The following is a 13,183-nucleotide window of genomic DNA, read 5'->3' as shown; positions in this document are numbered from 1 at the left end:
ATCCTTTATCTTTGCAATATATAGCTCATGGGACAAATAGCCTAAAAACTATTGTGGTATTGAATATGTACCTATGCATCTTATCTCTTATAAGTTGCTTGTTGAGCGATAACCATGTTCCTGGGGACGCCATCAACTACCCTTTGTTGAATATCATGTGAGTTGCTATGCATGTTCGTCTTGTCTGAAGTAAGGGTGATTTACCATGAGTTGAATGGTTTGAGCATGCATACTGTTAGAGAAGAACATTGGGCCGCTAACTAAAGCCATGAATCATGGTGGAAGTTTCAGTTTTGGACAAATATCCTCAATCTCATATGAGAACATTAATTGTTGCTAAATGCTTATGCATTAAAGAGGAGTCCATTATCCGTTGTCTATGTTGTCCCGGTATGGATGTCTAAGTTGAGAATAATCAAAAGCGAGCTTTCTCCTTAGACCTTTGTACAGGCGGCATAGAGGTACCCCTTTGTGACACTTGGTTAAAACATATGTATTGCGATGATAATCCAGGTAATCCGAGCTAATTAGGACAAGGTGCGGGCACTATTAGTATACTATGCATGAGGCTTGCAACTTGTAGGAAATAATTTACATGATGCATACGCTTTATTACTACCGTTGACAAAATTGTTTCTTGTTTTCAAAACCAAAGCTCTAGCATAAATATAGAAATCAATGCTTCCCTCTGCGAAGGGCCATTCTTTTACTTTTATGTTGAGTCAGTTCACCTATTTCTCTCCATCTCAAGAAGCAAACACTTGTGTGAACTGTGCATTGATTTCTACATACTTGCATATTGCAATTGTTATATTACTTTATATTGACAACTATCCATGAGATATACATGTTATAAGTTGAAAGCAACCGCTGAAACTTAATCTTCCTTTGTGTTGCTTCAATACCTTTACTTTGAATTATTGCTCTATGAGTTAACTCTTATGCAAGACTTATTGATGCTTGTCTTGAAAGTACTATTCATATATGATTCATTTGTTTACTCATGTCATTTACCATTGCTTTGATCGCTGCATTCATTACACGTGCTTACAATAGTATGATCAAGGTTATGATGGCATGCCACTCCAGAAATTATCTTTGTTATCGTTTACCTGCTCGGGACGAGCAAAAACTAAGCTTGGGGATGCTGATATGTCTCCGACGTATCGATAATTTCTTATGTTCCATGCCACATTATTGATGATATCTACATGTTTTATGCATACTTTATGTCGTTTTTATGCGTTTTCCGGAACCAACCTATTGACGAGATGCCGAAGGGACAGTTCCTGTTTTCTGCTGTTTTTGGTTTCAGAAATCCTAGTAAGGAAATATTCTCGGAATCGGACGAAATCAACGCCCAGCATCTTAGGATCCCACGAAGCTTCCAGAACACCCGAGAGGAGCCAGAGGGGGGCCACAGGCCCACCAGACACTACCCTGGCGCGGCCAAGGGGGGGCCGCGCCCCCCTGTTGTGTCGTCGCCTCGTTGACCTTCTGACGCCGCCTCTTCGCCTATATAAAGGTCCCTGACCTAAATCTTCGAGAGGGAAAAGCCACGGTACGAGAAACCTTCCAGAGCCGCCGCCATCGCGAAGCCAAGATCTGGGGGACAGGAGTCTCTGTTCCGGCACGCCGCCGGGACGGGGAAGTGCCCCCGAAAGGCTTCTCCATCAACACCGCTGCCATCTCCACCGCCATCTTCATCAACGCTGCTGTCTCCCATGAGGAGGGAGTAGTTCTCCATCGAGGCTAAGGGCTGTACCGGTAGCTATGTGGTTAATCTCTCTCCTATGTACTTCAATACAATGATCTCATGAGCTGTCTTACATGATTGAGATTCATATGAGTTTTGTATCACAATTCATCTATGTGCTACTCTAGTGATGTTATTAAAGTAGTCTATTCCTCCTCCACGGTGTAATGGTGATAGTGCGTGCATCGTGTAGTACTTGGCGTAGGTTATGATTGTAATCTCTTGTAGATTATGAAGTTAATTATTGCTATGATAGTATTGATGTGATTTATGCCTCCTTCATAGTGTGATGGTGACAGTGTGCATGCTATGTTAGTACTTGGTGTAATTGCAAAGATCTATCATGCACTCTAAGGTTATTTAAACATGAATATCGAATATTGTGGAGCTTGTTAACTCCGGCATTGAGGGTTCGTGTAATCCTACACAATTAGTGGTGTTCATCATCCAACAAGAGAGTGTAGAGTATAGCATTTATCTATTTATTCTGTTATGTGATCAATGTTGAGAGTGTCCACTAGTGAAAGTATAATCCCTAGGCCTTGTTTCCAAATACTGCTATCGCTGCTTGTTTCTTGTTTTCTTTGCATTTGTACTGCCTGCAATATTACCACCATCAATCACACGCCAGTCCTGGACAGCAAAGCACTTTTCTGGCGCCGTTACTACTGCTCATATTCATTCATACCACTTGTATTTCACTATCTCTTCGCCGAACTAGTGCACCTATTAGGTGTGTTGGGGACACAAGATACTTTTTGCTTTGTGGTTGCAGGGTTGCATGAGAGGGATATCTTTGACCTCTTCCTCCCTGAGTTCGATAAACCTTGGGTGATCCACTTAAGGGAAACTTGCTGCTGTTCTACAAACCTCTGCTCTTGGAGGCCCAACACTGTCTACAAGAATAGAAGCACCCGTAGACATCAAGGAGCACCGGCTGTCGCAGAGCACCTTGGACTCGGTGACGTGGAGGAGGCCACCGCCGTCGCTAAGGCCATCGCCGAGTCCAAGGCCGAGTTCGAGATGAAGGAGGAGGAGGAGCGGCAGGAGGAGGCGCGCGCCATCGCCGAGGTGGAGGCGTTCAATGCGAGGGAGGCAGAGCAGTCACGCACCTTAGCAGGGGTGATCATCCTCGAGTAGGCGCGCCCGACGACTGCGGCAGCGGCGGTGGTAGATCCAGGTCAGTTAAGTTTTAGTTAAAAGTCGCGATCCAATGTATGATCGTGCAATTTTGTGTATGATGATGATGATGAACTATGAGAAATGGAAGAATTTCTCCCCGTGTCTTTAGATTTTAAAAATATAGGTCTTGTTAGAGTATATCACGTCTAGGCTATATTAGGCAGTTTAAGATTGTACTCCAGTTCTATCTCTACTAGGCTTCTTGCCCTCCAAGTCTCTAGTACTATATAAACAGCCCAAGAGGCTCAATGTAATCACCAATTACCGCATATCAATACAATCAATATTTCGCAGTCTATCATGGTATCAGAGCGGTTCTTTTTGCGACCTAGGTTTTAGGCACCCACCGCTTCCGCCGCCCCCGGGGAGATCGATCTCCATGATCTCCGCCGGGGGCATCCGATCTCGTTGCTAGGTTTTTCTTTAGATTAGTTTCGTAGTTTAGCAAATTTTGTTTCAGATCTATTTCTTTCTCTCTTTTTCTTTAGCCACCAAATAGTCTGCTCGCCATGTTGTCATCACGCGTCTCTACTCCGAGGATTTTTTTAAAATAATACGAATTATTTATTTAACTCCAAGAATAGCGCGCGATTTCAATTTTTTTGAAAAGTGTGACCCGGTCGGTCATTAGCTGACCGATCGGTCACTAGTAGTCCGTCTGGGAGTTTGCTGTTAATGCATGTCAGATGGAAGAAGTAGTTGGTCGATAGCTGACCAATTGGTCACCTACCGACCGACCGGGCTCCCAGTACACCGACCACTCCTCACGTTAATTAGCATGTACCTGATGTCTTGATAGCATACATGCATGCTCGCCACTATCTTCAAAGCAAGAAAATCAGCGAACTAGGCGGGCCGACAACAACAGTGTCTCTCTTAGGGCATCTCCAACAGGACGACGCATTTCGGACGATCAAAATGTTCGCGAGCGTCTGTTTGTGTCGGCCCGAATGATCGAAATCGACCGCGCGTCTCTTTGCGTCGGGTGGTTCCAGCGGCATGACACATTTTTTCGATTTTGAATTTTTTGAACATAAAAACATATTACATAGTAAAGAAAGGAAAATAAAATATAAAACCTTGTCTGCGCCTACTCGTCGTCGTCGATCACGACGAACTCCGGTACCGGCCATGGCCAGTTGGGAACCGGCGGAACATACGCCGGTGCCGACGGCGGTGGTGGAGGTGGAAGGAGCCCACGTCGATGGTGGAGGTTAAGCAGCCCACGCCGGTGCTGGAGGGTGAGCAGCCCACACCGGTTGTGGAGGTGGACCACACCACGTCGGTGGTGGAGGCGGTGGTTGCACCGGTTGCGGGGCTGAGTCCTCGAGCGCCCATCGTAGGGCCTCCTCCTCCGTGAGGCCCGACGGCATGATTCTTGTGGCGTACAGGGGCAGCGGCGGCTGCACCGGTCGGTCCACCTTCGAGACGAGGATGCCGAGCCTCTCGATCTCGTCGTCCGTCATTGTCGACGGGTACTCGAACTCCCGGCTCTCCGCCATGGCCAACTGACATTCCTGGAAAATGTAGGCAACGTAGTCGTCGTTGTCGTCCTTGGCCTCCTCGTTGTGGTAGGCCAACACGTCGCTGTAGTCGTCGTCCTGTGGAGGCGTCGGTGGCTGCCGTATTCGATGACGAGGCGGTGGTGGATCCTTCTCGGTCTGTCTGGCTCACGCGGAGGCACGGGCGGGATAGGCACCCGGAGGCGGCTGAGCCGCCAGCCGCCGCCAGGCAGGTGCACGTCCTGCCAGCCCGCGCACGACGTCCAGTTCATGTGCATGAGCCGCACCACGTCGACGGGCAGCGGCGCGCTGTGCGTCCGCTCCGCGATATTGATGGCGAAGTCTGCGGCGTAGACGCGGAAGCGATGACCGCCGAAGCGATGCACTCGATACAGCCCTATGGCTCGCTGTCAGACGGGCCCGGTGGAAAAGCGAGCGGTCACTTGGGGCGTCCGCCGCGACGCATCCCATGCGTAAATATGCACCGCGTTTGCGTTGCCGCGAACGGCCCAGTCAATATACGTCGGGCCACTACACCTAAATTTTGGCCTACGCGGATACAAACGATCGCTCGGCGGCTGTATGCATCGCCTCGCTGGAGATGCTCTTATGTACAAAACTGAGTCAGGTCGGTGGGGTCAATTCAATTAAGTTCACCAAAACAACTCTTACTGCTTACACTAGCACTCAAGCCACTATTTGTGTGTGTGTGAATGAGGCCGGCTTGGCCGATCGGCTGGCGCGGCCGCTGCTTCCGTGGACGTCGCTTCGGTGGTCATCACTTCCGCGTCTACGTCGCAACCTTCACTATCAATGTCACGGCTGCCTCTTCTGCACGCGCACTGGCGGGCGGCGGCTGGGCTTTTGCGCCTCCATCAATGGCATCGTGTCTCACGCGCGCCTGGTCTTTAAAAGCCGACCGGCATCGTCCCTGCCATCGCCCACACCACCGACACCTCCGCTCGCACCCACACCACCGCGCGCTGCCGCATCACCATGGGGAAGAAGAAGAACGACTTCGAGGCGTCCGGCAGCGGCATCAAGAAGGAGGCGCGACCAAATAGGGTGCTGCTGCTCATCGAGGTGGCGCGGCTCATGCACCAGAATTGGACGCCGTGCGACGAGATACGGTGCAGGCGGGCTTCCTCGGTGATAGGGACTTCCTGTTTGACCGGCCACCGCCGCCTTGTCGTCGAACACGGCAGCCGCCGGCGCCTCCACAGGATGATGACGTCGACGAGGACTGCGGCGCGCTGGCCTACCACAACGAGGAGGCCCAGGGCGACAGCGACGACTTCGTCGCCTTCCTTTTCACATTAATACAAAACTGAAATTAAGATACATTGCAGCTGAAATTAAAATACAGCTTATCACTACAACGGAATTTAAGATACAACGATAAACTAAACCTGAAATTAAGATACATAGCCAGTACGACCCATCACACTACATTCCCTGCGTCCATCGTGGCCATTTTGAGGGAGAAAATATGGCGGGAAAGCGGTGGCGGGAAAAAAATGGGGGAGAAGTGCCAGGACATATCAGTGCTAATAAACCTAAACTGAATCCATGCAAAGATTAGATGGCCGACCGGTCGGTAGCTGACCAATTGGTCGGTAGCTGACCAATTGGTCAGCTATCGACCAACTAGTTCTCTCCCCTGACAGTGGCGGCGGCCGACTCCCACTCGGTCTGCTACTGACCGATCGGTCAGCTAATGACCGACCAAGTCACACTTTTCAACTTCTTCCAAATCGCGCGCTATTCTTACACTTAAATAAAAATTTCGTATTATTTAAAAAAAATCGCCTCTCTACTCCAACCTCACGCCGCCACCATGTCGGATCATCTTCGCCAACACCAATCGGGACACCCGTCCCAACTATGCGCCTCGCCATCAACAAAGGGCCGCATCATCGTCGCTGGTCATCATCGCCAACCACCATCTACACCAACAACTCTGCCGCATGTACTGCATCGTCGCCGTCATCACCAATCAAGGTCTTCGTCAACGCCAACGGGTTCTGCGTCGCCGCGCTCCTGCATGTAGATGAATAAAACGGGTTCGATCCCCGACATCTACTACCGCTACAGTTCAATCGCCATCGACAACCACCTCGTCATCTTCGTCCACAATGACCATACCGCCAGAGTTGCAGTCTAATTTTTTGTTTGCACCGCATGTGCTCAATTTTCTTCTTGCAACCACTTCGTCTACTCCGGCGCATACGGCGCGCAACCGACCGTACACGGAGACCTTCTCTGCTACTCCATCCAACTCTGGCGTGCATGGTTCATGGTGGTCCCTGTCTTCGCACGCCCGGTACCGGCAACACCGGCGCGTGCCTTCGTCCCCGACGCGCTCCCGAGCCCGGCAAGTTCGGCGCGGCGTGTCGCCTACCTCAACTACCACAAATCCAACTACGTCTACCTCGAGTTGACTACCGCTGCAACCGCCTTTTCTTTTATCACTATGGCGACTTCCCCCGGGCTCAAGACGACACCGACCACAACAACATCAAACATCAACAACTTCATCAACGGCGATTAAATCACACACGGCTCCATCGATCGCGACTACAACGCCCTGGCTACCGGCTACATCGACATCGGCATCAAGGGCTATCATCCACCGGCCCCCTCTCCAGTCGGCGCCTTCGGCTTATGCTCCAGTCGGACCGTCCGCGACGCTCTTGCTGTATTCGCGTCACTACCGATCCGACTGCGGGGGGTGTTAGAGTATATCACGTCTAGGCTATATTAGGCAGTTTAAGATTGTACTCCAATTCTATCTCTACTAAGCTTCTTGCCCTCCAAGTCTCTAGTACTATATAAACAGCCCAAGAGGCTTAATGTAATCACCAATTATCGCATATCAATACAATCAATATTTCGCAGTCTATCAGGTCTGAATACAGGTTTGCTAATTGAGGAGTACAAATCGTAGCAAAAACGAGAACACAACCCCCATGCGTGTGGCTGCCTGGCTGGTGGTTCTCACGAAACACTGGCCCGTTTTATTTTTATTTTTTGGCCCATGTATTGAGTTCAATTGTGACCACGGCCTGGGCTGTTGGGCCTTTAGCGATAGTGACATGGTCGACTTGATCGTGCGAAACCAGGACGTACCACGGTCGCATTGGAGCTTAATAGTAAAGATTTTTGCAGTAGAGATTAGTGTTGTAGTACTACTGTTGTTCATCGAACGATAAACGATTGTAGCAGCAGGCCAACCAGGTACGGATGACGGACCCAAGCTAAAATATAAACCAAGCATCGGTACAAGACTGCAAACCCACATGCTGCAAACCAATTAGATCTTGTCTATCTACAGCTGGAATGGAACCTGCATGCTTGTAGACGCAAACTAGTTCTAATTACCTAATTCGTACGAAGTAGTTGTGAGACCGTATTTCACAAGAACAATGGTAAATGGTAAAATCAGTTAACAGATACTGGTGCGCTGCAAAGGCTAGGCCAGTACAGCAGTGTGCTTCCCTCTTGTGTTATGTACCGCTTACAAAGCTCGATTCTTGGGGGCGACATCCTCTCCTATTAGATCCTTTGTGTGGAGTGTTTGGTTACCTCCATGAATTAAGTTTTTCACATGGCTTGTTATTCAAAATAGTATTTCAACGGCCGACCATCTTGAAAGGTGAAGATGGCCAAACTGTGAGCTTTGTCCACTTTATAAGCCAGCTCCAGAGTCGTTGGAGCGCATACTCATCCATTGCAGATACACCAAAAGGCTATGGGGGCAAATCAAGATTTGGCTAGATCTCCACTTCATCGACATGGACAGCTGGGACGCACAAACAACCTCCTTTTGGTTGCTCACAACGACGAAGCACAAAGACTTACCCTCCATCACCCTTCCTGGGTCTTGGCGAATTTTCAAGGAGTGCAACGCGAGGGTTTTCAAAAGTAAGCATGCACCTCTGGTAGTTATCCTTAAAAAGATCAAAGGCAAGGCCAAACTGTGGGTGCTTGCGGGCGCTGAGCGAACGGGTAAATTAATTTAGGGAGGTAAAACCTTTTTTGTAATATGACACTTGGGGGTACGTTGTTTGAACTCCTTTTTTAATTAATTAAATAGGGCAAAGCTTTTGCCCTGCTTCAAAATAATAATATTTTTCAGTCCTATAACAACACAATGTATGTGAAGTTGGGCTGCAAAAGTGCAAATACATAAACATGTGCAAGACAATTTAGACTGGATTTTTTTGAACCCACTGATATCAAAATACAGAATTTATGAAAACCAAGGGAAAAAAGAGGGTTGACTTCATTTTCCAAGAACATTTCCAACAATATTTCTATACTTGCCCCAATCCCTATAAACTCCACGTTTAGCAATTTGGGGTAAAAACCTTGCTCCAGCAACACTGGTATAAGTGCCTCCATCAAAAAGTTATAGGAAGCTGAGTAAAAAACAGTGGCCGGGATGAGCATATTTGCTCATTCTCTCTCCAATGGCTAAAACATCTAAAAGTGGTCCCTAAATCTTTTTGTTCCATTGACAAGTGGGCCGTACAACCTCGGGATTTATGCTGCCCCGCACAGCTCCCAGTCCCCACTTGTCATTGAGTTGGATTGCTAAATTTATCGGATGCTCTCGGAGAAACTTTTGGAGGGATTTCTAAACCTTCTCTCTCCTCTTGCTATACTCTATTTTTAGCATTGCAAAATACCAATATTGTTGGAGATGCTGTAATACACAAAAATTACTACGGTATTAGAGAAACCAAGGTTTACAAAACTTTTGTACTTAAGGTTGCCTAACACCTCATAGTATACAAAACCACCGGGGTATTTGTGAAAACCATAGTATTCCTTGCAATACTTATAAAGAACACTTCAATGCCAAACAACACTCCTACTATTTGTAAAAAAGTTACAATTTTTATTTTTAAAAATATAGCAAATGATCTTATTATTTATCAAAAAAATGTCTAGGCACAAATTTCTATGCGCGTGAACATTTTCAATATTTTACACAAATTATAAATGATTTTTTTGCCATGATATATAAAGTATATGCATTGGAAGCTATATATTTATTTGGCACAAATTCCTAAAGAGAATTGGCTTGTGGTCTACATTTTGAGACGAACCGTCCATTGGATCAAGACAATTTAAGTATTACATACGGATTCTAAAGTTAGGTTGATACAAAGCTGCATGGACGAAACTACTAAGGGTTCTATGGGTGCCATGGGACCCCTTACTAAAACGCAAAACAATCTACAACTTCTATGCAGAAAATAAGTGACTCAACCTTTTGCGGATATGAATATATCTAAACGCATTTCATTGTGTGGCCGTATCTAGAGAAAATTAATTCACATGTTTTTGAACGGAGGGGGTACATATTTAGCACTAGTTGTCTAAAATATAAAAGCATATTTAAGAGTATTTGTCAAAATTATGATAATGTTTATACCAAAATATATTATTTGTTGTGTAATTTACACTACTAGAAATAAGGTCATCCATGGCGCGGCACTTTTTGCTACCCATGGCGCACTATGCGTGCGCCACGGCTAGCGCGCCCCTGCTAAAAGTTGGAGCGTCACAAGTATTTTTTTTCAATTTTTTTGAAACCTAGATCAAGATCCGATGACACTTTTGTGATTAGCCCTTGCATCACCAAACATTTTTGCCATCATGTCCTCATATTCGTCGGATGGTAGGGAGAAGGAGTTAGCGACAACATCGTCCATGGCAGGGCCGAGTTGGGCATGATCGGTCAAGGACGAGCAGCCGGGACGGAGCAGGTCGCCGGCGTCCATGGTAGGGGTGAAGTAGGGCGTTGTCGGTCGTAGGAGGACAAGCAGCCGGGGTAGAGTAGGATGCCGACGTCCTTGGAAGGGTAGAGGAGCAGGTCGTGATCTATTGAGGAGGAGCCACTGGGGCGGAGCAAGGCGCCAGAGGAGGCATGGGCGTCTCCCTTTGGTGGAGAAGCGGAACGAAGGAGAAGGGGGAGTGGGATGCTTGCGAAGGTTGTTGTCATGTTCTGCTGATATAGCCGGGCTGGGGCATACTCTAGGTGCGTCACGGGAATAAAATTTCAAATTGTTTTTCAGCGAAATCTAAAAGCTTAGAAGACACTATTTACCTTTTTTATTTTGAGGATTCTAAAAGCTCGGTAAATGGACTTGGGCGGTTAAATTTGGATGTAACTTTTTATGTAGATACTTTTTCATGCGAAAACTTTTTCATCCGATGTCGCACGCGAAATCTACAGCCGTTTTCTCCAAATATGACATGTTTTTGCAAAAAAAAATGAAATTCATATTTGTTATTTTTCCTAACAAGTACATTACACAACATAACTACAACAAAAAAAAAGTTAAAATTTGAATTACATATAACTTTTTTAAAACTGAAAAAGCTTACACGGGGGAGGGGCACCAAAACGTGGCTAACTTAGCCATGGCACGCGCCACGGATAGGTGACCCAAATTTTAAATTTTAAATTTAGCTTCTTAGCTGTGACGCACCACATACATGTGCGCCTCCGGTACCAAATATATCCGTGGCACACATGGATGTGGTGTGTCACGGCTAAAAGGGGCAAGACCGGCCAGCCCAACGCAAAAATATCCATGGCGCACCACTTCTAACGGTGCGCCACGGCTAAGTTACTACCCATAGCGCATACCCGTAGGGCACCATATTTCCAATGCGTCACGGGTAAGCCGATTTCTATAGCTGTTTTCCATGTAGTGTTATACAAATGTAAACTAACATATTAAATCTGTGTTATGCATTCATTATATGGAATACATATAAACCGTGACACCCCCTGTGCAAAGTTCCTACATTCACCACTCCAAGACTGCTCAAACACATCTATAAAGCAGAGTAAACTAGTTAGATAAAAATTTACAAATAATAAAACTTGATGTTTGAATTTCTCATGATACTGAGTTGTCGAAGAGGCCGGGTTACTTTATATCTTTTTGATATTAACATATTACCTTCTACAAAAAAGTTATTTAGGTTCACCACCATCCTTATTTTTTTTTAGTTATTTATGATTATTTTTGGAACACATTTATGATTATTTTTGATACACATTTGTCCTAAGTGGCATGCTATTTTTCTCAGGGGATTGTTGCTTCCAATTGGGATGTATGATATGCACTTATATCTTATCATATTGACAAATACTAAATGATCTCATGTTTCACCCTAGCTCAGGAAATTTCGAGTGAGGTCCTGTAACATCTCAAGTTTCAACAATAATAAACAAGAAAGAGAAACTCCCCAAACTCAAATTTTGCAATTAACAAAAACTTTTTCTATGCATATAGGCCCACATATAGATAAATGCATATGAGTGATCTTTCTTTTGTGCAATTGCCATGATGAGTGTTAGTATGTGTAAACCTTGCTTTGAGAACCCTAACAAAGTTCACTAAACCCTAAATTGGGGAGAAATAAAGAAATTGGGAAAAACCCCTCTCTCACTCACATACCCTCTATGTAAAATAACCAATCCTCAACCAAGGCCAAGTTAGCTTGCCCCATTGCTTCTAAAATGCATCAATGTGATAAACTAACCCTTTTGCATCCTTGGATCAAGAATCAAACCAAAAGAAATCAAATTTTCTTCACACATGTGATAATGGTCACATCTCACAAAAATATTTTCTTCACCTCTTCACCCCTCTGTATTTCTCAAATCTTGAACTAAGCAAGGTCAACTAAAGCCAGGTCATCCAAGACCATGTCAAGGTGAGTAACTTTGGTGTTGACCACCCTCCCTAAAGTTGACTAGGTTGACCAGAATAAGAGGGCAAAGAGGGAACCCGAGAGAGAGAAGAAGATCACCCCAAATTTTGAAAACTTGCAAATCAATTCCAAATTGAGTGCCACCACCACCAATACATCACAATGTTTATATAAATGAGATTCACCAAAGAGAATTTCAAATTTCAAAATAAAAGTTCATGCGGGCATTTGGTCGAACAGGTGGCAGGCAGCCTCTAGACTAAGTGATACATGCTATTATCCAGCAGTTTTGACCCTAAACCACTTTGGCAAAGTGATCATCAGCCTCCCCTACACCCCCTGCCTCTAGCCCAGTACTTGCATGGCTGATAAAAGTGGAGGAGAAACACTAAACCATGCCAAACAATGCCATGCCGGCCACCTTTGGCACTCCTCTCCCTGGCCACTCCCTCGTCGTTTCTTCGTGTCCTTGAGCATCTATGATACATAAGGATCACGCCCGTACCATGAATCAATCGCCATTGCACGGCCCTGCCCGAACGCCCGTGTCCAAAACGCTCCGGGACGTGCCGGCCGGCGTGGTGATCACGCCACTGGACGCGCAAGGACGTCGTCCACTTGCACGCCCTCGTCCTCGCCACCGCATCCCTACCGCCGCGTCGAGCATCGCCTCTGCACCCTCTACGAGCTAGACGAACGCCCGTGCACGCCTGCACCGTCGCCGGCGCCGAGACGAAATGATGCCGCGCGCCCGGTGATGGACAATGCACGCGCCCGAGCGATCCCATCCCCCTTTTGCCGCGCCGGCTACTCCTTGAGCATCTCCGGGACAAGGCCTACACGCTCCCGTCCTTCGCTTGCCCTTTCGCTCGCTGGAACCGCCACGCCATGGCCGCGCCCTTGCAGCACCCCGCGGCACCCCTCGCCGCTATAAATAGAGGCCCTCCCAGCAAGCTCCTCTCACACCACTCGACTCCCCTCTCACCACTGATCATCCTCACCA

The sequence above is a fragment of the Lolium perenne genome, chromosome 2 (genome assembly GCF_019359855.2).
Source record: "Lolium perenne isolate Kyuss_39 chromosome 2, Kyuss_2.0, whole genome shotgun sequence".
Lineage (NCBI taxonomy): Eukaryota > Viridiplantae > Streptophyta > Magnoliopsida > Poales > Poaceae > Lolium > Lolium perenne.
The sequence above is the reverse complement of the archived record's forward strand: the minus strand, read 5'-3'. Positions refer to the sequence as shown.